At 30.4% G+C, this 26,185-nt stretch overlaps 1 long non-coding RNA gene across 1 annotated transcript; it reads right to left on the bottom strand.

Moving 5' to 3' along the window:
* Positions 1-20,896: 20,896 nt before the first annotated feature.
* LOC149901791 (uncharacterized) lies at positions 20,897-22,020 on the bottom strand. The gene is made up of 3 exons (XR_016457612.1): positions 21,837-22,020; positions 21,649-21,710; positions 20,897-21,574 (listed from the first exon to the last, which is right to left on the bottom strand). It is a non-coding gene; the product is annotated as an uncharacterized LOC149901791 (long non-coding RNA).
* Between the last annotated feature and the right edge of the window lie 4,165 nt (positions 22,021-26,185).

Below are 26,185 nucleotides of genomic sequence, written 5' to 3'. Positions count from 1 at the left end.
TATAAATTTTGGCTCATTATCATCATCTGCATCATCTTGTTGTTAGTATCTTTACTTAAGATTGTCTTTATAATGTATGTGAAATAACACACATTATAATAAGTCAAACCTACGCAAAGAAAAGCCGACATAGACAAATAGCGATTTACTAATATGTAAATCTAAATAACTGGAAAGGGATCGCGCCCAAGTTTCATAAAATATGATGAGAATATTCAATGAGAAAGTATGTTACTTGAATATTTCTTTGTTATTTACTGTGCCTTGTTTATATACGTTTCCCTCTAGAGAACGAATACCTTTAAAAATCGGAAAGAAAGAAACGATAATCCCATATCGAATGTCAATGGGAAAATAAAACGTACAATCCTGCATAAATTCTGACAGTGCTTTCATTTGTTTTTGCTTTTATTTACATTTGTATGAACGGATAAGTAAAACATCAAATCTATAATAGGGTCAAGCATTAGAATATTCTTACTTTGTATTTATTATTAAGGAATGATGTATGCGCGATCTGTCGATGTACCCAAATAAATAAATAAATAAATCAAACCGATTAGCAGAGTTTGTTCGATTTTGTGTATTTAGTTTATTTCCCAATATTGATTTATCGATAAAAATTTTAGTGTAATAATTTGCTATACAAAGCCAGAAGCCTTCTTCTTCTCAAACGTTATATTTTGAGAAATATTGATAAATTTGCATAGATATTATTATAATATCTAATTGTTGTACTTATATAATTGTAAAATTGTATTCAGTATCATGACATATTAATTATTAATTTTCAATTTATTTCATTTGATAGTTTCTAAAATTATTATACTACAACATTACTACAATCGCTGTTCTCTGAAAGGATAACTTTGAACGGTAATGTTTGTTATTATTGCTCAAATTGTTGCCATAAGCTAAAACCTAAGTGCTTGTTTAAAGTACTTCTCAATGCCCTAACGATGTTTATTTAGCGAAAGCACTCAAAGTAAGGAGCCATTAAACTATCAACTGGTTACTGAGTTCCTTATCAGTTTACTGCAGATTCTATGTTAAGAACTTTGAAGTAAGTAATAACAATGTATAAAACTAACGTCGATTAAATGTAGATATTTAATACTTATACCTTGTTCTAAGTAGTAAGGATTATACGTTAAATAAGGACCATTAAACTCGTTTAAATAATTTCTGTACTCCGTTGTCAAAAAACCATTTTGATTACATAGTTATTAAGTTTTCGACAAAGAAGCAAACAATTGAATAATCTTAATTGTTTGAAAATTGACAAATAATTCTTCAATTAAAATGGTGTAGTGAATAAAATTGTAATTATCACCGTCCGTATAAGGACAATGCGGCTGCCTCAGTAACTGGCTAACATTTTAATTGTGAAAAATCCAATTACAGAGGACTTTTCTGCGGGTACTCGCCTTTTGTTTACACTTAAGTTGAGAATTAGCAGTACTGTATCTCTAATTTGATTTTAATTAACTATATAGCCTTCCTTCTGCATATTTACATTATAAACTTTTATGTGTTTTTGTTTTCAAATATTTCTATATAGAAAGGAAAAACGCATTTCAAAGTGCATTCCTAGGAATTTTTATTTATCTAAGGCGCGCGTATTAAAACTGAGATCTTGCTTTTTACTACCACTGACTACTCAGTTACTATTGTTTGTAAATACCATAAGGAGGAGCTTTCTATATTTCAGGTATAGTACTTGTAAGGACGCAGCTTATTCTTCAAATGTTCTCAGGCTTAATTTATTTCTAGATGAGACGTCCAAATAAAACATAAAGGTCCTCAATTTGTATCTATATCACAGATAATATAATACTACCAGTATGTAGCAATACGTGTATTTTTTATTCGCCTATTTTATTTAGAAGGTTATTGTATTATTCGTATACGAAATACATTAAGTATTCATGAGTACCCGTGTCAAAAAATAATTGAAAACCAAGTACTGTGGTCGTATAAGAAATATTTTATATATCCTTGAGTGGAAATGTCATCACATCGTATGACAAGTTTTTGTGGCTTGTACCCTTATGGCTATTCTTGGAAATTATTATCTTTTCTTTTCACTGAACGATATTGAACGGCATGTCAGAATGATTTATTATATTCAATTATTTTAGTTAATGGAAGTTTGCTTGGTAAGAACAATTTTGTCAAACATCACCACGAACTTGATCTATTGGATGCTGAATTTCGTGGAATATCAGTTAAATTTAATTCTTATCCCGCTATTTCAAATATAATACCTCATAATTAAAGACGAGGCGCCTTGTTTATAATTTACAATTCCATTCATAACCTCTATCTTGATCAATTCATTCGAATATTTTGCATTTGCCTTCCCTTTATTACTACAACAGAAGAACAACATAAGAAGCATTAACAGATAGAAATGTCTCTCATAGACATAAACAAAAAATGTTCAATGTGCAAGCAGAAAGATAAAAAAGTTTCATAACGTTCAAAACGAGTAAAGTTTGTTGCGAACTCGTATCGATAGCATAAGTTTAGTAGTCGAGCGTATTGTGACAGTTTCAAGACCACTCCAAATATGGACCCGATTTACAAGTTATGTAATATGGGAATATCAGCTTTGAAGATATGCGTCATACAAAGGAAGACCGAAATTGTTCAAATATAATTGCTTATAGTAAAGTGTCGCTTTAATGAACTCTAATGAAACTGAACTGAATATGAACTCTTTATGCATAAATAATATTTTCAGTAGAGTTTTACAACAGATTTTTTTTAGATTTTAAAGAGGAAAGATGTGATTCTTTCAATGGTAAATTATTTGAAATCCTTCGCCGAATGTTCGGTGCTAAACAAAAATATGCTACGATCATGGATGCGACCGTAACATTTTCTGTAATTTTGGATGAGGTAATCACGACGCTTTGTTGAAATAATACAAATACTAGGTAGCTTTTATGTTTAACATAGAGAAAAACAAATAGAATTACGATTTTATACATATATTTTTCGTATAAATTAGGCATATGGTGTGATCGCTTTTGAAAAAGAGTGATGTCTGGACATTTTGTTAAATTTAAATGCCGTATTTAAAAGTATTTATAATTTTATGTAACGTGAAGACAACGTACAAGTTTGCAGCTGGGCTTAAAAAGTTTTCACTTGATGATAGAAATAGATCGATCATCTTGGTAGTACATGGAATGAAATGAAGGTGTATATGAATGTTATACAAGTCATCCATATAAAGTTTATAGACGCGTTAAGAGTCCATATTCTGTAGGCGATGTGAGATACCATCACGATAAGTTACTAGTTTGACCATCAAACCGTGTAAACTTTAAAGCGAAGCTTACTTAACTTAGTTTAATCGGAATACCGTTTAGACTCTGCTTTGATAGCTTAAATGGTTTGTTTGATCAAAGATGACAGTTACGGATAATTTTAATCTACCAAATCTGGCAGGGGTTTAATTAAATAATAACTTTTAACAACGTAGGTCGATAACTTTGTGACGTTTAGTCTATTACTATTAAAATAGTTGATAATAAATTGTATCCAGAAAAACTCTTTTTTTTTTTCATAAAAATGTTGTGTGGTTTTATGAAACCACAGTAAAAGTGAAACTGTTCGAACGGTTTCGAACACTGCTTTGTGTAGCGCATGTCGCGCGATACGTACGCGACATCCGCTACACAGACCAAAAAGTTTGAGACGATGTAATAAAAGTTTCACTTTAAAATCAATTTCAAATGAAATAGATGAAGTTATGAAATCAATTTGTTTTAATTTTATTGCTATTCTTGAACGAGTACTTCGTTCTAAAAATTTCAATATGATATCAAGAGGTATTTTTGGTATCTATTATAACATTGTATTTCATTTCCATTATTGAAATTAAATTTTATCTCACAATACACGGTCCTCAGCGGTGTCAATAGATGTTGATTGCAAATTTAATAATGTAGAAGCAATTCTATGAGCCATTGAAACTCGTCGATATTACTTGTGCAAAGTGCTTTGATGTCGTCTTATTACGTCTGGATACGGGCGATATTTACTGTGCTGTGTGGGGTTTAAAACTTTTAACTTTCAAAACATTGTACATATGACGATATCATCTATTGTTAGAATACGCATTGTATTGATGTTGAATGTAAATTTCATTAATTATAAAACTAATAAATATCATATTGATTCAATGTATTGTAGTAGGATATGTAATGTATAACTTCGATTACTTTTAATAGTATTTCACATATTGTTTTCTTATTTTAGACGTCTTAATGCAGAAATACAAAACAAAAAGAAAGGTATAAGATAAAATTATTCAAAAGAAACTGTAGAAGTTTTTAACCACAAAATTTGGCATTTACTTATAATATTCCCCTGTAATAATATTATGTTGACTTGAGTCATTGAAGTGTAAATTCCCGTAAAATTAATTATGGATTAACGCCTCGTTATTCAAAACGGATTAAATAACCCTAATGCTTTATCGTCGACAATATTCAAACTATGAACACATGCCAAGCCAGTGACGCATAGGAACATTATTAAAGCGCCAGATTATGTGGGTTAAATGATCATTATTAGAAAATATTAAGTTAAAAGAAGTGTTATTTAGGCGTATATATATACGTATCTATAAAATATAAATAAATATAAGAAGCATATTTCTGGAAAATGTTGTTTGAAACAAGGAAAGATATAAGAGGATTTAAGTGTTGAATTAAATACAGCACAAATTACGAGAAGCAGCTATTTTAAAACTAAATTATTGTTTCAACAAAAAATTTAATAAACATCAAAGGAAATACATAAAAGCATACGTTCCTGCTTTTGTGCTGTGCTTACGCCTACGGCAAGCTCTACGCCTACGGTCTGGTCTACGCCTCCATCCGGGTCTACGCCTACGCTACGGATATTGTATTAACATCTAAAATAATTATTATTTACAAACTATAGCTTGCGGCTTAATATGTCCATCATTTTCACAAATAAATTAGCAAGTAGCTGTTTGTTCTGTCATGTTACGCAAAAACGCAATTAAATAATATAACCTTATGGTATGACGAGTAGGTTAAGATGCAGTTTTTACTGACTATTCTTCTCGCAGTTTAAAATTTAATCGTAACAAAGGAATAAAATATTAAATCTTAACTCTTTATAACATCAGCGTAGATATTAATTCGTTTCACCTTTAGAAAAGTCGCAGACAATCAATTTGACAAAGTAATCAAATTGTAGAAGACTGTCTGTTGTCTGGGATCAGGCAAAAAACTAGTGAACGGATTTTGACGAAGCTTTTTTATTATATAGTTTTGTTCGACAATAAATTGGTTATCATTTATTTTGAGGAATTTGGTTTTGCACCTACACACGCGAGCGAAGTCGCGGGATCAGTTAGTCGAAAATATATATGTATAGTAAAATATCCAACGACATACCATACAAAATATTAATACATATTATGTTTGTCTATTATGATAAATCTAGTATTCAATATATAACTAAGACATAACTAAACAAAATTTTGGCAATTTAAAGTTACGAACTGTTTGTTGAAAACAAGACACACAAAATTATCTTTTCCTGCGGCTATTCAGGTTTAGTTTTGAAAATTAATTAAACGGGTGTTGGTTTATTTTCCTTTAATTACCAATTTTCTATCTAAAGAATTCGTAAATTATATTTCTATTAATTTAATATCTAGTTAGAAACTTTGAAACTTATTAGAATTTCATAATAAAATAGTTGCGGTATCTATTGATTTGTTTAACTTTAACAGAATATTTAAGAAAACATCAAAACTAAATTAATATGTAGTAGCAACGAAGATAAGTAAATACAGTTATATCTTTAATATAGTAATAATTATTCTTCGATTGTTCTTTGAAAACGAAAGATATAAAACAATAGTTACAGTAATGCCATACGTTTGAACTTCGACCATAAAGTTTAGTGCTCTTTACAAGTCACTAATTTTACAGCTATGTTAATCACCAACACCATTAACTAATGGTGTTTCAAATTGACTAGTATTATGTTTCAGGGTTCTTCCGTGAAAATTCGAATACGAAGCTCGTTAAATAAGAAGTTTATGTAATCTTATTCATATAATTATGTGAATTAACGTAATTCTGTGGGGATGTGTTGTTTACATTGTGCATGATTTGTATAAGTCAGGTTATAATATAGGTTATATAGGTTATAATATGATGAAAGTCGACGAATTTTGGTCAATTTTTTTTTACAATTATCTTTATCTACAGGAGACCTAAATCAATGAAGTAAAAAAATCAGTTTTCAATCGGTTGAATTTAGTAGTGTTAGGTGTATCTAACAAGATTTGATTGTATATATCTAGAAATACGTAGGTATCATTTTATAAAATCGAGGTCTAGTTTAGATATGGAAAATTGGATAACAGCTTTTCACGAGTATTTGCCGCAAAAACGTATATCCATTATCCAACATGGAAGGATTTATTCACGTAAAAGCTGCATGTCTTGTAGGTTTCATATTTTTGCAAAACTTATAAACTGAACAATACACAGACAAATGTCGTAATCTGCATCGATAATTAGTAGCAAAGAAAAATAAAGAAATACATTTTACAACGAATAAAATATTACAGGAAGCGCTTGAGCTTTTATAACAAGAATATAAATAATTAATTTAAAAGAAACGAAACGACCTTCTGGTATAAAAAGATATCTAGGACGAGCGTGAAGTGCAATAAAACCAATGCTATTGTTATTGTTATTGGCTGTAAAATTTATTACCAAAGCCAGGCTCTGTTTAACAAACGTTCGAGGCGTTTAAGATTTTTATATAAAAAAAGATACGTCGGTTAGACGGCAGTATACTGAAAATGTAGATGTTACCGATTGTATGAAATTTAGAAATTGGAGATGTATAAAATATTGTTTTAAACATTATTTAACGTCATAATAAAATAAAAAAATCTAAATTCTTAAAAAAATCCTATATAAAATTCTTGATTCTATTTATGCATTTTCAAGAACTTTTATACAATGACCCATCACATACATTACAAATCGTAACACAATATTCAATCCACGATCCTATAGTAACTGTTCAAAATTCCTTGAATTCCATCCACATGTTGCACAAAATGGCAAATAAAAGTATAAGTAGTACAAGAGCCAATAAAACCGTTTTATTTACCTACATTTTGATTCGGCACAAAAAGTCATTCGAAATAGCAGCGAAACCTTCACTTTCGATCTTTATGTAACTGGTCTTTTCATTTCCATGTGCCCTACTTCCTGACGTGTAATTTTCTAGATTTTTTAGTTCCAAACAATCGCGGCTTGATTCACATGGACAATACACGTCGATTGCCTGCACTGAGCTTGACACGGCTTGATTTTCTAGTCCCAGAAAACACGTGTACACACTAGAAATTTCTTTTTGGTTTTCCTTAAAAATAAGCCATTGGTTTTGATTTTAATGAGGTTCTTTTTATTTTTTTTCTATTATCCTAGTTTACCTCCTTAATGCTTTATAAGGAAGAAGATATACCTAACATATATGCGACGATAAATATAAAAATAGAAATCTTTAAATTATAATTAAGTCTAACCACTTTATTAAATTGGTGCGCCAAAACTGGCACAGGTGCTTTTTAATTAGTGTGTAGGTATTGTAGACTGTTGACAGTTCCATTTAAAGCTTCTATTCTAGTGCGTTTGATTAGTCAGAGAGGCCATTAGCGTTGAGTGGCTATCGTGCGAACTAGTATTTGATATTTAATCTATGTGCCTCCAGGCGGCGTGGGATTATCCGCTTACTGGTTAGTACACATCTTAAAACCGGTATCTATTACGTTTCCTTGTGGCTTATGTGTTTAATCTTAAATGGCAATATGCAATTTAATCACTATATAGTGTAAAACAAATTCGCTTTCTCTGTCCCTATATATGCTTAAAAATCTTTAAAACTACGCAACGGATTTTGATGCGGTTTTTTTTAATAAATAGAGTGATTCAAGAGGAAGGTTAAGGGTGCACTCACACACATCAGTCACCGTCACGGCACGTCACCGGACAGGATTAAAAAAAAATATGTATCAATAGTTCTAGTATGACTCTGTTCCCACACGACAGTCGCCGGCACGAAATCTATCAGTGACGTCCCCGGTCAGGCACGTCAAATAATCTTTCCATACATGTATCATACTTTTATCCCCACTCACCCGGTGCCGTCACGTCTCAGTTCAGTCAGCGTCGTGCTACCGTCAATTGCTACATGTTCTCTAGCGTGACACACGTCTAATCACTCACTAACCTGATGTATGTGTTCAATGATTCAGTCAAACCGGCGACGTGACTGACGGACAACATGACGGTGACTGGTGTTTGTGGATACGTACACAAACCGTCACCGATCAGTCATCGGTGACTTGACGGTGACTGATGTGTGTGAGTGCACCCTTAAGTATATAATTAATTAGGTTTTAGACAAAGCGGGCGAAGCCACGGGCGGTAAGCTAGTACCTATAATCTTAAATGGCAATATGCAATTCAATAGGTTATAACTGGGTGGTGTGTCTAGGAAAGGTCTAGGAAGTAACTGAGATGTTGTCATATTTTATACGAATATGACTTCTAGGTTAAGTTGTTCTTATATTAATATGAGCAATATAGTTTTAACTGCAGTAAAAATAAAGGAACATAAATACAAGTAATAGGGTTAACTTTCTTGCTGCCGTTAATCATTAATGTTAAAAGTATACAAAATGAATGAAAAGTTTATAATTTAAAGTCTAACCTGTGAATGTTGGAAGTTCAATTATACCTTGGCGTCTAACCTTTTGACATAAACATCGTGCCTTTGACGTCACTGGGAATTTGTTTAGAAGGGCTACAATGGGTACTGTTTAATTGTTGCGTAAAAATGTATGTTATTTTGAAAATTAACGAGAAATTAGATTTTTTGTGTAATTTCTAGAAATGTTTATAAATATTTCTATGAGTGTGCGTTTACGTAGGTACCTAAAGGTAATAGGTACTTACAAGTAAAAGGTATTTGGATTATAATGTGTGGTATTTTGTATATTTTTGTTTTTTAAAAGCTCTGAACTGTTGCACGGACTTTAATGTGTAAATTTGAAGAATAGCTATAGGTGCTCATAGAAGTAGGTAACAACAACATTTTAACGTCAGAAAATCACAAAATATGGCAAAATCATACCACAATTTTGTGTTTATTGTTTATTTCATTATTAACAGATCATGATTGAATAATTTTGCTGTATTAATATTTTGATAAATTGATGAATCAATTACTTAATAGCAGTGGCATATTGCTATTTAGTAATTTTATCATTACTCACGTGGTAATAAAATTAAATGTTAATTGTCAATACAAAGGACTTTTTGTGGCTTGACAATTAAAATGTTACGCATAATTAATTCTTCAAAGCTAATGAAACGGCGAAAATAAGCATTTTACAAAAAGTTATAATGTTGGCATGTTAATGTGAGATATTTATTATATTATAATTGTGATACACCAAATGAATAAACATATAATTTTCCTCAAAGAGAAAATGAAGCAATTACATTAAAAATATTTACGTTGGCGCCCCCATAACGATTCAGAACTTTACCAGCGTTCTTCTTATCATAGCTTTAGTTAAAGTTCGAGAAGGATAACATCATGAGGGAGATTGTTTATACTTTAACTTTTCTATTAAGATTTATATTTTCCTTCCTGTTAATACACAGAGTGCAATTTATAATACTTGATATATGGCGCAAGTCACAAGACGTTTAAATAGAGTATAAATTAGATCTGAGACGTCGTGAGTAGCCTGGTTGATTACGTTGCTACGAAAACTGGAGTTTAATTTTGACGTGACAACATCTTATAATTCGATAGAGCCGCGTGCACGCACGTTAAAACATGACTCATGCGGCGTTACCTCGCTCTGAAGCGTTCCATGTAAGGCTTGAAGTGCGAGCGAGAGCGCGGAACGAACAACAAAGAAGCACAATCGGACGTTGTCAAGTTCAACTATCGTCAGTAAACCGACTTTACAGACAACCAATTTTTTTCTCGTTATTTAATTTACTTGATTTAGATTGAACTTCTTAATTTTGTCATATTAACAACGACAAATGATAAATATATTCATAATGTCGAAAACTGTCTATACAGTTATTCGGATTGTTTTTTACAAAAATAAATAGTTTTATTACTTTTTACATCAGTTATATGACAGTGAAGCTTCAATGAAATTGGAGTCCCGTCCATTTTTGAGATAGCTGGAATATGAATTTAATTTTGTTTTAGAAACCAGTTTCATTTTCATATACATTTAATAAAAAGCTTTGATATTGATTTTACTATAGTGACGTGATATTGTTCAAAAGTTTCTATTCCGTAAAACTGGCATAAAACATAGTATGAAAACTACATATAAATAAATATCATACATATTGGTTGTGTATTCTTATGCCATAACCTAGCTATGTATATGTACCACAAAAAGAAAGCTTATAAAACTTTGAGCTAGATAAGATTTTCTTTATCAGCTCTGTACAAATGTTTTGTAATATCTCTTCAGAATTTAATTTATATGTGAAAAGCGTAAGAATCTAAACAATTTCTATGAAGTTTCTTAATGAATAAATATTGGATGTACAAAGCAAAGCCAGGTACAGGTGAATGAAGGCAAGGAATGTTATGCAAGGGGCCGTTTCTTTGAACGCTTTTGACCGAAAGATTGAAAACTATTCAATGGAAAATTAATTTCTAGGAAAAGCAGAAATTTTCATTTCAATGTAATATTAAATATTGTTTGTATGTAATATAACATTTTCTTTTGTAGGTGATAAATTTATCTTTAGCTATTTTCGCGTAAACTGTGTTTATTTTAGCGCTTCCGAAAACATGTGTAAAATTTAGACAAATATTAAATATTCCGAGGAAAATTTATTTATTGAATCGGTGGCTATGATTTTAAATTCTTTAAATAGCACGTATTTTTTGTTATTGTTTTGCATTGATAATTCAATCAATCAATTAGGTAACTTGTCATTTCTGTAGAATCTAGAAAATGAAAACAGGAAGTCTGTTTCTATTCATAGAGCCTATTGAATATCTATTTTCGTATTCAGAAATGCAGTGACATTTAATATATCTTAACTATATAACGGGTAGCTTTGAAGAATCTATAACTATTAATATTTCATCTAATAAGCTAAGCTAATCAGCATTAAGATTCTTTTATAAAATTTATATAATTTATAGGTATACGTGGTACAAGGCTAGGAAAATATTTTTTTAACAAAACACGGTTGGCAAAAAATAGTTTCTCTTGTGTATTTTGTAATTTTATCTTTATGAAGTTGAAAATGATAAATTAACATATCTAATATTTATGCTATAATTGTATTTAAATTCGGGAATGGAATTGTAGGACTATTGCGGAGACAGAGAGGAGATGATTTCTCCATTGATCAATTTAAATAATGATGATAGTGAAATTCCTTTAATACTAATAATCAATATTTTAAAAATAAAATCTAAATTAATGAAGGTTCAGAAAGTGCAGTTTTCGGTTTGAATTCAAATAAAGTTTTCCCTAAGATATCCTATTTCAAAGAACTTTTTATACTTCACAAGAAAAGTTCAAAGAAAATGCGGTCATTATAGTCTCACGTTTCTTTCTTATAACGCTGTTTAACAAGTTTTATAATAGCAGTAATATTATAGCTTTAAATCTATCACACGGCTTCTGCGTTCCAACACGGTGACTTGGTTCAATAATTATAAGACTTGGTTCATAAATCATAATATAATCAGTATGCAGTTCTATAAAGTGTAATGTTCATTCTATTTTTTTAAAATACGTACACGTATTTACTGATATAAAATGGTCAAAAGGTTAAATCATTAACTTCATTCACGAAACTCTTATGTTTGCTTATGCTAACAAAACTATTATAATATGTTTTGTAAGTGCCGACAGAATGTTCTGTGAATATTTCCATGTGAAATAATCTAGCTATTCAAAACCATATGAATTATTTCGACAACTACGGACTATGAATATAAAGATTTACGCGGCGCTGGATTTTAAATTAAAATACGGTCTTTATATAAGTCGGCCCAAAAAATATGAAACCGTTTTTGATAACACACTTTAGAACACGTAATCCCACAGAGAAATGCGAAATATTTTATGCGAGCGTTAAAATTTTACGAGTAAATTCCATTTTTTTACATGCTTTAAGTAATTTGTTTGCGTCAATTTAAAATGTGTTTTTGTATTTAATAGATACTAAAGCATCGTGTTTAAGATTTTGTAACGAAAATCCACATTGAGTTAGTGGATCTTTTCCTTAAGGGAGTAACAAATTACGCGTAAGTAAGGTCGTAAAGAGGCTGCTTTTATCGAGGGTTAGAGAATTCTAACCACGATTTTACTTTTTATCTATGAGGCAAGAATATTGAACATTAAGCAGTGAATAATTAACTACGTGTACGATTTATTTTTGTATTACACCTATTTCTTTTCCATAAAACATTGGGAACAAAATTAGACTGCGGATTTTATTTCATACATATGAACAAATCGCCACACTTCCAAGTTCCAATCAAACGTTCGCAATAACTATAATATAAAATTCGTATTCGCAATAATATAAAATTTAGAAACATACATTGGGAACCAATCCAATAGCGACAATCTTATCAAAATTAAAAGAAAATTGTACAGTAATTTATTTTATAATTGCTTTTCACAGAGGGCCTAAATACCATCCGTAGTGTGTTAAACACGATATAACTGTAAAATGTAGAGAAAATTTTGAAAAAGTGGGATTTCACTCTAAATCTGTCTCAAATAGCTATTGAACATGAAGCTATATAGGGATCAAAAGAATCTTTCAGCTGTGCAAATCGATAGCAGTAAAAAAATTTCAGCTAATGTTGACATTCATTTAAGGGACTTCGTTATTAGATTTTCTAGTATAATCAAAGTAATTTATTTTAAATAAGTGGCCGTACCATAAATATAAAATAATTTTTCTCAACTTAGATGTGAGATGAAGTTCAAAATCTCAGCTAATCAACTAGCCTTTCATGTTAAAAAATATTAAAATATGAGATACCTCGTAGATCAGTTTTCCTTTCTAACAGAAAATAATACTATCCATATTATATAAAAACTAATCTATGATATTCTTTACAAAGTTCCTTTGGAACAATAATATGTTTTTTAAGATTTAACAGATTATCACATATAAAAGAACCTTTATTACCGTTGTTTATCGCACGGGGATAGTCCATTATTTATTAAAAACTATTTCTGTTTATCAACTACAGTATCAATTATACTATAATTTTATAGAACAAGTTTAATGCCCTTAGCTTTCAAGCCTGAAAGCGATCTCCTCGGTAGCGGACCGTATTTGATTAACAAAGCCTCAGGGCGGAACACCGACGCTCTTAATTAACTCACTCTATTATATTTCATAATTTTCTTGTACATTTATTATGATAAAGCAGTAGTTTTACTGTTTGAAAGTATTGTCTTATAACTAGTATTGTTATTAAAGATTAAACGAATTATGAAAAGGATTATTGCCAGCATTATATTTTAAAAAATACATACTACAGTACATATTTTCCTATGACGTTTATTTGATATTCTATTAACGGAAAGATGGATATTTTTTAAATAATATACACAAATATACTGAAATATTGACCGACATAGTGTCGTAATATAAAGCACTGTAATAATAAAGCTTATGAATATTATGTTGAATTCGTCAGTAAGAGTAATATAGTGGTACAAAGTAACAACATATCCAATAAACATTCAGATTCAGGCCTCGGTTGCGGGATCGCGTCAACTTGCTTCATTGAGTCCATTATTTGGCGGGAGACGAAGATTTTATGTCTCGATAAAACGGGACTACCATAACATAATCCCGTAAACATCAAGGGCAGAAAGTTTCGCGAAAATATATTTTTGTTTACAATGCTGTTGATAGTAATGCCGGCTCGGATGGTTTAACCTTAGCCATAATTTATTTTTTTACACACCACTTATTTCGCGAATGTCTTTTCCGAGTTGAAGACTATTTTTTATTTAACTATGAGGAATATTTTATCATAATAAATGTCGAGTTTAATATTTTCTGATCCATTAAGTTCTAGTAGATACCTTATTTGGGTGTATACGCTACATGAATAGCTTATAGTGTTTATGTGGCATAATATCTTATCGGCACTAGCTTCTTTAATTTTAAAAGGAAATTTGAAATCAAAGAGAAGGTATACAATTTAAAGGTCAATTACAGGTAAATTAGCTTGGAGAAATTTTTGCATATGTAGTGGTGTGTATATTACTCAGATCTTAGAGCGCGTTTCCACTATATCGTTCTGGCCTATACAAAAATGTTTCGATATCCTAACATTACTATTTAATTTTATACTTATTCCTAGCAACACTTTTGTTTTCAATAAAAACAAGTTTTTATTTGAAAGAAAATGGTTTTGACTTTATAAAAAAAAATATATCATTCAATTTTACGTCCTTGAGCAAACGACAAGGCGACTACCGTGAAACAATAAAATATCGTGTCCATAATAATTTGTTTCATAATTAATATTTGACCATAATAATTACGAAACAAAACAAATAAATACTTTGGAAAATCCAAAAGTGCACGCCTCATAATTTTTTTTTAATAATTATTTATTAATTATTATTTTTGTTTATTTAATAACAATTAAACCACATCGAATCAGACCCTGAAAAATGAAAGGGTTCTATTCCTGAGCATACTAAAGCGTAAGAGAAAAAAAAAGACTCGATTAGTAAAGTATTTCGGTCGCTATCGTGTTAACAAGAAAAAGGATCCGCACATACAGACACACGGACGTCCAAGACAGAACTTTTTTAAACTGTTTTTTAACTAGTTTAAATAACAAAAATGACATCAAAAATATCATGAACGTTAAAAATAGTGTTTTTTCTTAATATGTGTGTGTATGTATTATCTTACAAGTGCAATGTATGATACATAAAGACATTTTAAGTTTGAAAAATCTGATGTTTTGCGCGAAGTGACAGTAGTACCCACCTCAACGCTTCGCTTATGAGGCGTGCAATAAATCGTCACTTGATAGTGGAAAGTGGAAACACGCACAAAACCAGAATAAACCAGTTTACGCTGTCCGCAGGTGCCACGTGCAGTCGTTTGGTACCGTTAGAACATAAAGCACATTTCATTCAAAAATTATAATTATTATGTACGTAGTTTAATAGATAAATTTTGTATTTGTTGATTGTTGTTATTATTTGTTATTATTGTTATAATATTTGTTGAAGTGAATTACATGTCCCGCAGCCGGAGGCCCCAAATGAAAACTCAGATGTACTTAAAAACTACATTTAATAGCTAAAATGAGACTTTTACACCCATGTCTGCACGATGCAGACCGGAGTTAAAGAATGAATTTATACAGTTTAATAATTATAAAGACGTAAGCTTAGATGCTAACTAAGGGAAATCGCATCCACATTCTATTCCCGTGCGAACGGCGTATTCAGCAGTTTTGTATGAAGGCAGGGCCATAACTAGTGTTTAATTTGTGTGTAAGTGTTGTAACTTTATATTGTTAATTCAATATGGCTCCAGTGTTAAAACATGGTCGAGGCAAGCCTTTGACTTCTCAAACTAAAGAATTAAACTTTAAATGTCGTTTCTTTTTCAGGTTAGTAAATTTTTCATTTTAGTAACATTGTTAATGTAAAAGTTATATGTATGTTAAATGTGCAAATATTAAAATAAAGTCTCATCTTTTTCAGAGGAGAAACACATATAGTTTAATTTAAAATCCCTTATATATACAGGGTTACTTGTAAAACACCGGCAACCTCGCAGGACAAGATAGCTAACATCATAAGTAACAACATTTCGACTTTTGATAATTTGTTAGATTTTATTTTCATACAAAAATAAATATTCATTTAATTTTCCGTCTGAATATTATAAACTCTACGCCTCCCAAAAATTACGTAAACAAAAAGCGAACGAGAGGGGGAAGGGGGCGTCGCGTCGTCCATCCGATAATTAATAGAACATAGACTTACAAATGTAAGGAGAGTACAATAAAAGTTTAAAAAATCATTTAAAAATAATTTATTGCTTTATGCCAAAAGTCGTAGAACAAATGTTGTTACTTATGATGTTAGCTATCTTGTCCTGCGAGGTTGCTGGTGTTTTACAAGTAACCCTGTATAAAATAAAAACTAAAAATAAAATGTTGTTTTATTTTATTTGCTGACCATACGCTACTACAAACGCAAAAATTTCTCCAAGCTAATTTACCTGTACCTATACTTAGTTTGAGCTTATGTATTTTGGAAAAGATGAAGGAAATACATACTTACATAATATAAGGAAGAATTGCTATGCATCTGCAACAAAAAATAACGGTACAAATAAGTAAGATATTTAAGGCCATAGAACATACATGTATTAAGTTCTAAATTTCAGGATATTAGTAAATTATTATCAATGTAAGGCATCGCATGTCTGAAAGCCATGTTAACTTTTTATCCAAAATGTTTACGAGGGTTATAAAATTGTCAAATAGATTATATGAGAACAGATTGAGTGTGTCCAGACGTGTCACCACCACAATACAATTTGTCAATGTCTTCCACTTTTTCTCTGAGAAAATAGCGTCTAGTTGGGTATTTATTAGTTGTGGTATGTGGGATTTTTTTCCAAGGCTTTAAGTAATTCCCTGTGCCAGCTATTTGTACACGTCAGTTGAAACTGGACGTCCGCGCCGGATAGGTCTTGATATTCAATAGGGATTCCACTTGATGAATTGTTGTGGAAATAATTGAAGAAAATTGTATGGAAATGGAGTAAATAGAATTGATATTATCTGAATAGAGTATAAGATACGTAATAAGTATTGTTGTTCCCTAAAAAGGAACTTGAAGCATAATACAGATAATTTTAAACATAATGTTAATCAACTCAATTAACAAATAATGAAACTATTCAAAGCTTCACTAAAACAAAAAAAAAACACTGACAAATGTATATTTTCTGTAAATTCACACATGTAATACACATTACTTATTCGTATTAACGAATACTATATCCTTACAATACTACACCAAAACTTGGATCACCAATATTTAGTTCTAACAAAATATGAGTAATCCTTCAAACTGCACTTATGAGAAGTGTAAAGTTAAGACGATACACAAAAAAAAATCCACTGCTTGGCGGGCGGAGTCTAATAGCTCGCTATCGCGAACGCGGGTGTGCGCGAAGTCATTCGTGCATACTCGCCGCGCTGCCGCTGGCCGACTCGGGACAAACATGTATGGAGTCGTCATACAGTTATAATATTGTTATACATATATTTAATTGTTGATTTATTCGTTTTATTTTCTTGCTTATAAACACAAAATTATCTTCTTTTTAACAACTACTTAGACATTATTAATAATTATTAATTATTATTATTTCGTAACTAATGTTTACTTTATTACAAAATAATACAGGTTATAAATAATCTTTAAAATAACAAAAAATATTGTTACTCTGAAAAAATGAAATGGTACCTAATTACGCGGACTACTGAATTGATTTAGATAGAATTTGATGCTGACGTAGATATTACATCATGCCCAGAAATGAAAGGTACTATTTCTGAAAGAAGTTATAAACCCTAATTCTTCTCAGTCAAAGTCAAGAGTGGAAGATATCGCTAATACAGTAAAACTGATGCGAAACTTTGGATGTTAAGGGCTTGGTCTAGTAGTGCAAACAAATGCATCCTGTCATCCTATATGTAAATAATACAAATGTACTAAGGGAAAGTTGCTCCACTTAATTTTTAAAAATTAAATCATTCGTATAATTTAATATTCGTAAAGTACCAAAAATGACAGTTTGAAACAATTTTCGTGAAAATTACACCGGGTGATTTTTTTTTATCAGTACACAAAATTTGCGAATACTTTCTATTGATATCTTCAACTTCATGTTTATATAACTGATCAACTTTTACAAAGAAATTTGGACGAAATATAAAAAAAATAAGCTTTCCATACAAAATGCATAACTCTATACATTTTTTTCGACCTAAGTTTCTTAGTGAAAGTTGTTCAGTTTAACTAATAAAACGGATAAACAAATTTTGTATTTAATAAAAAAAATGTAATGTTTGTGTTAAAAAATTATAAAATAGAAAAATACGCAAATGAAAACAAAAGATATTTATTTCTGACTAGCTTCCGCCCGCGACTCCGTCCGCGCGGATGTCAGTCTTCGCGTCTTCTACAGATTTATTATATTATGTATAATATATAGATTTATATTGATAAACCTAATAAATCTTTTGCTAGCATTCTGATGCTTTATCGGTTGCACTGGATTTATCTCTTTTTTTTCAATCGCTTGAATGATATAGGATGGGTCCTTGATGGGCATCGAATACTGAAGTCTCGAATCAATCAATTCTGACAGTAGGCAATTTATGTAAAATCCAATAATGGTCCATCATTTTATTTTGCCTAAACGTTACATACTTTTTTATATATTCTATTTTTAACGAATGATTCACTCCAGTCCAAACAGCAAATAAGCAGACTTCTGCTTCTGCAACGTTTAGTTGTCCCTGAATTTGGAAAAAATAGTCATGATTCTTATCTATGACAAAAGTGTTATTTTTTGCATTGTATTTCAAATATTAAATTTTTTTTAACCGCATCTTCCGCATTCATGTCTTTTGCCGGAATTAGACATTTAACTTCTACTAGTCCCATTTTCCCTTTTTGATATGGGAGTGTATAAAGTAAATTTTTTAGATATTTCTCGTTATACTTTTAAAAAGTTATTATTGTCATTTTGCTCATTAGGTAAAGTAATTTCGATGTCAGTTTTAAGTTTTTTGATACCTGCAATAATAACGTCATAATCGCCTGCACATACTTATCGATTACACCCTGTATACAATCCACCATCCACATTCATAATGTTTTCCTGTCCTCCTCTCCTTTACGCTGTTCACCGATACATTTTAAATGAGTAAATCTGCTACCACTGAAGGATGTTTAATTGTGATCAGCAAATTTTCACCACTGTTGTCGATTATTTGTTTTTCATTTTTAATCAGCAATTGGGAATCATCAGTTTTGTTTTTTGCAGATTGGTGATGTACCCTAACAATACGTCGAAAAGGGAAAGCATCAACGAATTATCGTTTTCGTCTTCTTTTTTTATTCTTCGCGTCTCTGTTACTTCTGTTTGTTTAGTTCTCAACCCCACTGAATTTTGATGATGTGATGATAATCCATTCGTTTTAATATTGGTACTTAGAGTTTTTTGGTAGTTTTGTAGTTAGACTAAACTAGAAATGGTGGACTAAATTTGTCAGCGCGTCTGTAAGATCAGAATATAAAACCAACATCCTGTATTTAAGTTACAAAATTAATAATCAAACAACATGCCGCTACGTTGAAAATGACTAGAAGAAAAAATTAAAACACCTCGGATCAATTTTGGAGTAAACAAATCATTTTCCCCGTATGGGGATTTCCCCGGATGAACTTGGGAAGTTCAAGTTCTCAATACAAGTTTATATTATATTTCGTATTTCTCAAACGAAAAATAAACATTTTTGGAACTTCAAAAAAATTATATTATAAGAAAATTTATGAGCTTACTTTAGTTTTAAAGAAATATACATCCCTTTACTGACACCCCGTAAAATAAAGAAATTGTTGCCAATCACCTTTGCAATCTATTTGGTTTCATTAACTTTATGTTCGAAGATAATTTTTTTTCTAGTAGTTACACGCGTATTTTTTTCGTTTATTTTCCATATCGAAATCAAATGTTTAAAAATACGAATATTTGCACAAAACTAAGATAAAAATAATCAATTAACAAAAATATTAAATTTAATGAAGTAGAGCAACTTTCACTTCGGTATGAAGGAAAATCGAGCGTAGAGCACACGTCAGAACGCTCCGGCCCAAGGAGCGCGACTAAAGAAATTCGCTAGGATTTTTCCTTATTATTTTAAATATTTTTTTAATATTTAAAGAATTATCAAAATTCAAAAAAAATTTTTTTTAAAGGATTAATACACATTGGTCTTCAACCAACTCGAATAAATTAATGGAAAAAATAACTTTTAGCAGTATTTATCAATCGATTTTGTAAGGCAAAAAATTAATGAATTTATGAATTTAATGGAAATTTAATTTAAAAAAGGGAAATTTAATGAATTTATAACGCTCTAATTAAGAAAATCATAAGTTTTTCGGCAATTGTATTCAGCAGTTTTTAATAACGACTATATAAGGATAATAATGCGCTGATCAGATTATGTAAATTGTAATCGGTTGCAACGTAGTGAGTGCACAAACTTAGCTCGAAATGATTTTGGGGGAAAGAGACTTATCTTGAAGGCCTGATTAAGGTAACATAAAGTAACTTTATAAATGTGAAAAAATTCACGCGCATTGCGTATATAACACTAATTGATAAACAAGAAAAAAAAAATCAGTTTATCATTTCATTAGCCGGGAAAAAATTGTCAAATAACTTGTTGAAAACGCAATTTTGCTAGACTGCAGCCTTAATTTGTATATTTTTTTGTTAGTTGTTACTTAATCACGTCAAGACTACATTACCAATTTTGATAAAATATAGCTAATTGCCCTGATTTACACATAGGATACTTTTTATCCCAACTGAACACTTCTGTGGGATAAAACAGGATTCACGATATAACCTAATTCCACGCGGGCAAAGCCGCGGTCGGAATGATATTTTTTTTAATAAAAAAATTGTTTAAAAAAAACACAAAATATATTGACGCATGTATTTATTTTTTGCACTCTATTATAATTGTAATTATTCATTACAAATAATCAAAATAAAATAGCCAGAACAAAGTTAGGCCCTGGTAGGATAGGTAGGCAGGTACAGCAATGTGAGACGAACACTGGCTTATTTATACCAATAATAATGTATTATAAACATTAAATTAAGTTTACTTTCTAACAACAAAAATACATAATATTAGCTAATGTGAAAACGAATCAACCAATCATCCCACAACAATGAAATGTGCACACAAATATTCATCCAAATCAGTTCATGTGATTAGGAGGAGTGACTGCAGCGCCATCCTCCGGGCCCAATTGTGTTTCCAGATCACCCAGGAACTCAATTTAATATACTTACACAAAATTTTTCGAAATGAAAACTTACATTACTATGTAAATATGAATATAAACCGGTTTTAGTACTAAGCAATTTCCCGCACAGGTGTAGTAAGTATAAATGAAATAAATATCAACATCAAATTCTTTATACAACATACTTATCTACCACCTACTAAGAAATTCTTGAAATTTTTTCGTATTTTTTAAAAATATAATACTACTCCAACGAGCTCCTGTTCCATAATTCCATATTACGTCCACCATACTTCCACTAAGTTCACCATGATTTTTTATTTCTTTGCACTTTGTTGCTTTTTGCTAAAAATGGAATCATGCGATAAAACCAGTAGAGCGTTGATAACATACATTTTTGACTGAATAAAGGTACTTACGAAGGAGTGGGTTCACATTGTGAACAATCAGTGGGTTTATTTTCCTTCTGGATTCCGGATTTCTGAAAAGATTATTTATGCTATAAATGAAAAAATCTTACACATTCGTTATGTACTTAAAACAGGGGTACATATCAAACATCGTCTATAATACAATTATCATCAAATTTAAAATAAAACCAACTTACTTCATTAATTTGTTCCAATTGTAAGCATTCTTTTTCCTCCAACCTTTATGTTTCTTCTTCTTATTTTCTTTATTGTCCCCATTTGTCTCATTTTGTCTTATCGTGTTGTCACCCTTTTTTACGATTGCGCAAGCGACACAAGTTCCCCGTGTGACGGCCGTAGCGGGAATGACTCGTGCAGCGATCGGGGTAGGAAGGTACAGGGCGGCTCTCGCTATATTGGCTGGTCAGGCGCTAATTTCAAGTATTCCTTGTTTATTTCAAAACCATCGCATATTTCAAAATTCTAACACGGTAGACGTATAGGTTGTATATTTTATAGTTAATATCCAAAAAGTCGTAACTTTACGTTTGTTATTTTGAAGATGCCAGAGATTAAAAAAAAATAACAATGAGAACTTTGTATTTTTTTTCTATCGAGAAAATATCATGGAATCATGTTTCTAAAACGGTAGACGTATTGTGTTACTATTGAACTTTCTTGTCAAGAATTTTCATCACGACAACTTTAATAATATAAAAATTACGAAGGTTTAAAAAGGGCCGTAAATGTTAGAAAAATTAATTCATCACCTTAAAAGCTGTACTCGTCGCTCATGGCTCTTCGGTACTTCCATCATATAATATAGTTAGACGGATGATGATAAATTGCATTGTTAATGTAATAAGAATGTCGGATGTCACTGTGTAGATATTCATGAAAGCGTTGTGTAAGAAAACAGTGTGGAGTGTTAAAATGTAACGATATAAAACATTTCAACAATGAGCTAAAGCCGTCAACATAGGTATGTTTTATTTGTTTCTAGCATTTTTTACTTTAAAACGTATCAAAAATAATATTATAGAAAAAACAAGTGCGATTTATTTTTTTATATTAGCATCTTAAACTAGGTTCCAAATTAAAAGTTCATTTCAAATTGTTCATAGGTGAAGAACGTTTATCAGTATTCTGGTACTGTACATGGATGGTAAATAATGTTGAATAATACTCATTATTTATGCGATAAATACTCAAGTTATATTAACAAATATAATTTCTACAAATTACAAAACCATTGCTAACTCACGTACAGCCCCAAAAGTCAAAAGCAAGTCGGCTTCCATAATTTATTTAAAACTTTCTAATGAGTTTTGACGGCTTTTGATTTTTTATACAATTGTTCCTTTGATATTTTGTTATTTTATGTGCAATTTAAATTATTAAATTGAACGCTGTGTTTCCTTCGCTGACTATATATTTTGAAATAAAATATTTTGAATTAACTTTTTACGTGTAGAGCAATTAAATGAACATCTAACTATAATATATTTGACTACTACTGAAATTATATATATTTCACTGGATATACATCTAGAGCTTCGGTAATGACCTAGGTCCTGATTTGAAGAATATCAAATATAGAATATATACACGGAGACTCTATACCCACACAGCTTCCTTGCTGTGGGTACTACGGATTATCTGACAATGCCGTAATCTTTAAGACTTTGTCCAAAGGTACATTGTAAAGGATTTAATTTTACGTTACAATGGAAATTTAATACATTTTTCATTTAATATAGCAACATCAAAAAATGATGACGGGTAAAAATAAATCCGCGGTGTTCACCAAACACTTAATGATGTTTTTGTGAATTCGTAAAAATGCATTGGAATAAAACAATTGTTTGTTAATAACAGTTGTTTAATAACCAATCTCACTGAAATTGTAATTATTTATTTGAGAAAGGTTCCGTGATATGTTGCTAAGCATGTAAAGTATATAATATGTAAAGTACTTATATATACATTTTTATTGTTTCGAAAAAAAAAATTTTTAGGAAGTGGAAAACCAGTTTTCCCTTATATCATATTAGTAAAGTAAAAAATACGACAACAAAGGGCTTTACCGTTTTGTACGCAGTTTCTAGTCGCATAAGAATATCATATATAATATATATATATATAGAATAAGAATATCAAATATCAAATTATAAGAATATCATTAATTGTACAAATTTTAATAATTTGGTAAAGAGCACATGGATGTATTTCCTTATTTTAAAAAAATTACCGTCACTTGCTAACCCAACATATTTACTAGTAATAACCCACTGTTACACGTATTAATAAAGTTTATGCAATGTTATTATGGAATAATTATTGCTAGGTATGTCTATTTTCTAGGTCTTAAACAATAAAATGATTAACAAGGTAAATGGTTTCATTATTCCATATTTTTAAGGAAAGCGTATATTTTTCATTAGATATACTTATAACACAAACAACATTAATTAATGTACTGTAATGTACATGATAGGTAAGGTAGGTCAAAATATCATATGTTACTTATGTTTAATTTAGGCAAAGGAAATTCAATACAAATGAAATACTTTACAGCTACCACTTATTTTGTTTGAATAACTGTACGAAAAACGTGGTAGCAATTAATGTCAAGTACTTACAAAAATATTCATTTAACGATAGTCACGTTCGACCCAAATAATGCAGCAATATATTAAATTGATTCGCAACTAAGATATAGTCCTCATTTTATTGCAGAAATCGAATATTTTCATTGTTGTTTATCAAAACGATGCGTATAAAAGAGATCATAAATGATGAATACTTATTTTGCATTTTAATGATAAAGCAATTTATTTTAAATTTGCTTTATTTGATCAAATATTGGTGTATCGATGAATCTCATTTGCGTATTTATTTATTGCCCAAGTTGAGCTGTTTGTAGTATTCAATTCAGTGTTTATTTATACAATTTATTATGTGTATGCTTTGTAAATGTATGTTATTCTCTCTTTAAATTAAAATTTTCGCAACTTTCCTTTAGATAAATTGATATCTATAAACTTATTTAAACAAGTTGCAGAAATAAAATTTTCTACGTATATATCCGTAAGAATAACGAACTACTTAATTGATTTCAGTAAAACTCAGCTGTTGGCGCCACAACATTGATGAATCAAGACCTAATGCACAATACTTCAAAAATGGATTTTAAAAATCAGTAAATTTTTCAATTTTAATTTAATTATATTACACAAAAAATGAATAGTAAATTAAATTGTGTAGCAGGAAACAAATAAATATCCTTAGTATACCTTTGCCAAAGACATGGCTCTTATTTTACTTTATACTTAGAACCTACTAATAGTTTCATTTATATTGCTTAAGTTTAGAGATTATTGAAATACGGCCAAATTGTGTTAAATATTAAACACGATATAAGCGCTTTTGCGATAACTGTTATTAAGGCAATCATTATAATTGAAAGCTTGTGTGATTTATTAATAATGATGCTATTAAAGATTTCAAACCTTCGAAGTGTGGTAGTTTTGGCAGCTCTAGTGGTGATTCAATTAAGATTAAAACGCTTAAACGTGAATATTTTTTAACGACTAACAATCAATACGGTGAAGTTATTTTTATGTAATCATTTATATTTAAAAATAAACGTACAATTACTTAATCTCCTCAGAGAGGATAGGTAGAGGCGGCCTTTATGTATTTTATTAGTATAAAAAAATACCTAAATACCTTTCTTTAGAATAATGTAGGTTTCCACTAATGAAATAATTTGGACAAAGGTCGGTCAGTGGTCGCGTGAATCAGGAAATAAATAAAAAGCCGACTACCTATTTCGTGTGTGAAAAGGTTGCATGTTAACACATTGATTCATGATTCCAACACAATTTGGTCTTAAAATATTCACACGCATCAATAATATATATCGCACCCTTTGGTAAGCGTGTAATCTTTCGGATGAATTAGGTTAAAGTCACGCCTGGGAAATTATCGAATACTTCCAGAAGAACGGCGTACTGCGTACATCAACAGTATGTTATTGTGTTTCGAAAGCGTTCGAGACAGACATATAAATCATTGTCTTTCCTCACATAAATATGGAAGAAATACATTCACGATTATTTGTAGTTTTTACAAGAAAAACAACTACATTCTTCAATGCGACAAAGAAATACGCAGATTTATATCGTTAATATTAGATTGGAATGCAGCTGCAAGAAAAGTTATTGAAAGTTATAATGAAGACCAACATTATTGTTTGAATAGCATAATGCAATCTGATTCTGCTTTCCTCCGATAAGTAAGCACGGAGACTCTATACCCACACAGCTTCCTTGCTGTGGGTACTACGGATTATCTGACAATGGCGTAATCTTAAAGACTTTGTCCAAAGGTACATTGTAAAGGATTTAATTTTATGTTACAATGGAAATTTAATACATTTTTATCAAAAAATGTTGACGCGTAAACATAAATCCGCGATGTTCAGTGACTTATAGGTAATTATGTTAATTCGTAAAAATGTAGGTATTCGAATAAATAATTG

Source organism: Colias eurytheme, chromosome 16 (assembly GCF_061535395.1).
Source record: "Colias eurytheme isolate Ceu_HAF_F1 chromosome 16, ilColEury1 Martin Lab GWU primary, whole genome shotgun sequence".
In the NCBI taxonomy this organism is placed as follows: Eukaryota; Metazoa; Arthropoda; class Insecta; order Lepidoptera; family Pieridae; genus Colias; species Colias eurytheme.
This window is presented reverse-complemented; position numbering and strand designations above follow the sequence as displayed.